The sequence below is a fragment of the Triticum dicoccoides genome, chromosome 1B (assembly GCF_002162155.2).
Source record: "Triticum dicoccoides isolate Atlit2015 ecotype Zavitan chromosome 1B, WEW_v2.0, whole genome shotgun sequence".
NCBI lineage: Eukaryota > Viridiplantae > Streptophyta > Magnoliopsida > Poales > Poaceae > Triticum > Triticum dicoccoides.
Genome location: NC_041381.1, coordinates 537,064,877 through 537,069,983, shown reverse-complemented (window position 1 = coordinate 537,069,983; position 5,107 = coordinate 537,064,877). Strand labels below are relative to the sequence as shown.

Genomic DNA, 5,107 nt, shown 5'->3' with positions numbered 1-5,107 from the left:
CACCACTTCCACTCGACTTTTATGGTGGTGGTCTCTTGGCTTGCTGGCTAGGTAGTGCCTTCTTCGGGGCGTCCATATGCTCTCACCCTATGTAATCTTTCCCCCCTGTGTGGTTTTTCGGCCCGGTTTCCCTTATAAACGGGGTCAACCTGTTAAGGTTTTCGATCCGGTTTTCCTTATAAACTGGATCAAACACTTGGCATTTTGGCCACTTTGAGCAATATATTCAGGTGGGGAATCTCTCCCCCCCGGTGACCGTTCAAAAAAAAAAAATTACCATGAGAATTGAAATATTAACCGTTAGATATATGTGTTGTATTTTCCTTGAAGGATTCTGCATACACTATTTTATTTCGCTGAATATAGTATATAGAGTGATCCCCTGTAGGTTCTTTTCTGAGTACTTCCTCCGTTCCTAAATATATGTCTTTTTAGAGATTTCACTATGGACTACACACGGAGCAAAATGAGTGAACCTACACTCTAAAATATGTCTATATACATCCGTATGTAGTTTGTTGTGGAATCTCTAAAAAGACTTACATTTAGGAATGGAGGGAGTATAATATAGTACACACTGACTTGGTTGGTAGCATTTTTAGAAAGATGGTGTTTCTTTACTTCTATCAACAGAAGTTTGGGAGTCTGTAAATGCTGCAAGAATGGATTTGGAAGGGATGTTTTTGTTTTCTATGAACAACCGAAACAACAATAAGGTAGTAACGAAAGTATACAAATGCTCTGAAAATTTGATTCGCTTCTGTGTAACTTTAGTTCAGTAAACTAGATCATCCAGAACTAGTTTATGTTGGATGTAATTCGTTTAATTTTTTTGGTTTGTTGGCAAAAAAAAAAGAGATCGTTTTCTTAACGAGTAAGTTGGAAACCTAGCCGGTTTAGATCATGACCACGACATGAGACCATCTGGCTTACCGGCGTCTGCCAAGAACAGATCAAAAATTGAGTTAGGGTATTTGACTCCTCTTGTTGTATGCACCGCCATCGACTTCATAATATGATTGTGTGTGGGGTTTCCTTTTGTATTTGCAACTATACTAGTTTTTTTCTATAACAACTATACTACGCGTATTGTGTACATACATAGGAATTGCTATTTTTTGCACGAGAATGTTAACTGAGTACATATTGTGTAATTCTCTCAATTAATTCAACCACATACATAGGAATTCAACCAGCTTATCTTTTCTGAAAAAAAGATGATATGCAACATAAGAGAGAACTATATAATTTCCAGGTTATATTTGGCTAACAGGGCTTTCTTATGGTCCTCGCGGAAGTGGCAGGAGTGCCGCAATTGACTTACTAATTACAGCTATATGAATCTACAGATGGGCAAGCATGCTATTTTCCTAGAAAAAGAAATGCTTCATTTGCACGGTTCTGTCGCCATACACATGTTTGGCGAGGATGACTTGGCGTAGGTGGTGCTCGAGCACCGTTAAATAGAATAACATGTGAGCGAAGGCGTAGGTGGTGGTAGCAAGGCACGAGGGGGGGTTTATCATTGCCGATACAATAAGATCAGATATTTACGTATTTATTTGTGGTCATCAGGTAATGTATGTATACACAGCTTCTTTTAATGCGCTAGACATGCTGTTCCGTATCTTATATGAATGATTAATAAGGTCAACCACATTTGTTCTTCTGGCTTCACTGTCAGTTGTATGGTGTAGCTCTGAATTTCTAATATGCTAAGTGGTGACACTATGTCTGTGTGACATCTCCAAGAAACATTGGCTCATCTACAAGATCAAAAGGTAAAAGAGGTACTCCCTTGTTTTTATTTACTCCTCGTATTAGTTTTGGTCAAATTCAAGCTTTGTAAACTTTGACAAAGTTTGTAGACAAAAATATTAACATATACAATAACAAGTTAATACTATTATATTCATTGAATGTACTTTCACATCATATAGATTTGTTACGGTAAAGATTTATATTTTTTACTATAAACTTGGTCAAACTTTACGAAGTTTGACTTCTGTCAACTATAAACTTGGAACTAATAAATGTTAGCATGTGTGTATCTCTAGGATTGTACTGAATGCACCGAGCACCAAATGGCCGTTTACTATTCGCCGTCCCTGATTTCCTATTCGTTTATGCTATAGGATGACTATCAATAAGAGTCAAGGGCAAACGCTTTCCAAACTGTGTGTTTATTTGCCGAACCCGGTGTTTTCTCATTATATGTTGTTGTTTCATGACTGACATCCCAGGAAGGACTGAAAATTCTGGCAGAAGGTGCTCGCGGCATTCCAACAAATACTACTACAAATATTGTATACAATGAAAAATTCTGGCAGAAGGTGCTCGCGGCATTCCAACAAATACTACTACAAAAATTGTATGCAATGAAATCATCCATTCTTTACAGGTAAGCTGTTATAATATCTTACACTGGAACATAATTTTGCCCTGTCACATTGTTTTTTATCTCTGGTTCCTGTATTGAATTACTGATACAGTGCCGTTTGTGGATCTTTGACTAGGCAATTCCAACTAGGAAACAGTTATCTTGGTGGTCACGAGCACTTTATCAGACCCGTTGTTCTGACTTTCTGCTCTACTTGTGTTTGTGAAAAAAACTCTGTACATTCTGCCATGTGAACAGTTTATCCTACGTCTATATATTTAGTCAGCACATTTTGTTGTATATGCTGAAGTCCGCATTTTGATGTATATACTTGAGTGCGCTGACAGAGAACTCTTTATCGTATCACATATGTGTGTTTCATCCAACTGGTGTGTAGATAGCCTCTGCTCCGTGTTCCGCTCCATCGACAGTTTTCTCTGTATATATCCATATTCATTCAAACGATCCATTTGGAGTAGCAATTTGTTTTGGTATTAGAAAGCTCATCTGTGTTTTTTCATCTATGACTATACTTTGGCATGTAGCACTAGTGCTGATTATATTAACTACTCCCTCCGTCCAGAAATACTTGTCGGAGAAATGGATAAAAATGGATGTATCTAGAACTAAACTACATCTAGATACATCCATTTTCGAGACAAGTATTTCCGGACGGAGGGAGTACTCTGTATGAAAAAAGGCGCTCATATTAAAGATGGGCAGATGGTTTCAGAATTATCGAGTGATTACAGTAAGATAACAAGGCCAGCATTCACTCCTTGCCTTATTTTAACAACGCGGTTTAGGCAAGCCTCCACTGACATACCAGGCCCAAAGACCAGATTTCACTCCTTGCAGAATTATCGAGTTCGGTCCCATAATATAAGAACGTTTTTAACGAGGAATAGCATAAAACTACCACTTTTCGTGCTAGGGTTTCAAAAAATCACCACTTTTTTGTTTGTGACTGACACCTGTCACTTTTCTTGTTGGTTGTCTCAAAAAACCCAAATCGCCAGTTGCTAGCGTTTTAAACCGTTTTCTGACGGTCCGGGCCTGCCTGTCAGGCCACGTCAGCACCGCGCGTGACGGGAGGCCGTTAACGGCTGTTACTCGGATCGACTGGTGCGGTCGGACCGCACCTGCTCGCTCGGTCCCTTTCTCTCCGTGTCGGCAGCAACTCTCTCTCGCTCCTCCTTTCCCCCTTGCTCTCTCTCTCTCTCTCTCTCTCTCTCTCTCTCTCTCTCTCTCTCTCTCTCTCTCTCCCGACGATGGCGGCGGCGAAGAAGAAGGACGACGGTGAGCCTTTGGGCCTTGGGGCGTCAGCCGGCGGCGAGGGCGGTGCTCACTCCGAGGTCAACAAGGGGCTAGGCAGCGCAAGTTTCCCGACCCAGCGCTCGTCTGGGGCACCGACGCAGGAGGTCCAGATCTCGCCGGCGTTCCGCGCGGCCAGGGCAGTGGCCAAATGCATCCATGCGGATCCAGAAGGCAGGCACCAGTGGGCCTCCTCACTTGGTGGCGTGGAGTAAGTTATGATGTGTTTTAGTTATCTTTCTGAGTATATTTTATGAACTAGGGTTAGGATTTGTTTCTTAGATTGTTAATGAATTATTTTCTTTGGTATATTATTATGTATCAATTAGGGTTTATGTTTGGATGATATGCTGTGCAATTGAAACTGTTGCATACTTTTGAATTTCAAAGTCTGAAGAAATCTGAATCTGTTCTTTCTTTTTTTGCATAGTTTGGATGATGAAGTATGGGAATTGAGGCTGCATTTTCAGGGTAGAGATAACATGGAAAGGAAGTTTTCCTTATCAGAAATGAATTACCTGTTATTGTTAGCACTAATTGAACTTGAGGGCTATGGGTTGGATGCCTATCTATCATATGTTAAGGATGAGGGTAAGGGGCTGAAGGGGATTGAGGTTTTGGACAGTGATGAGAAGGTGGAGGAGATGCTAGATTTGTTTGTTGTGAAGAAGGTATTGAACATAACAGTGAGAGAGGCTAGTGACCCAAATCCAGCAGATGCAAACATGGACCACACCTTGCTTGAGGAGCAGATTCCAATGATTCAAGTTGGTGATCCCATTGTTTATAGTGTTTCCCAAGAAGGTGTCCTTTTCCCTGTCTCAAATTCTTCAGAGCCTCCAGTTGTGCCTGTTCAAGCATATCTTAACACACAACAGAGCTGTAATTTCAACAAGGGAAAAGCAGTGGGAATTGAAAATATTGAAGCAGAAGATGAAGATGAAGATGAGTTGGACAAATCCTCATCAGATTTTGAGTTTTTCAGGGGTGATTACAGAGGAAAAATAATTCATACAAGTCTTGGGCTAGGGGAGAAGATGAAGGTGGTGAAGGAACAAGTCAACACTACAGGGAAGAGGAAGAGATGGCTGAGCATTATTTTGGGGCTGCTTATGAACCCTCAGAGTTTTGGTAGGAGCAAAATGGTTCTGAAGAAGATGATGAAGAAGCTACAGATCATGTGAAAAGTGTGGCACAGAAATTGATACCTGTGAGGAAACAAGGCCCAACAAGCAGATCACACAGTGAGCCAGATCACATAAAGTTTGAAGATTTCGTGCCATAAGCTGATGAGTACTGCTTTCCAGGTGATGAAGGCATTTCTGATGAAGAAGATGATGCACCTAGGTTGCCTTGTGGCAGGAAGAGAAAATTAAAGAAGAAGGAGAGAGTATGGTATGATGCCTCTAGGCC

At 40.9% G+C, this 5,107-nt stretch overlaps 1 long non-coding RNA gene across 1 annotated transcript; it reads left to right on the top strand.

The window, feature by feature from the left end:
• Positions 1–385: 385 nt before the first annotated feature.
• Positions 386–2,778, top strand: LOC119307965. The gene is made up of 3 exons (XR_005149660.1): positions 386–1,781; positions 2,244–2,401; positions 2,517–2,778. It is a non-coding gene; the product is annotated as an uncharacterized LOC119307965 (long non-coding RNA).
• The last annotated feature ends 2,329 nt before the right edge of the window (positions 2,779–5,107 follow it).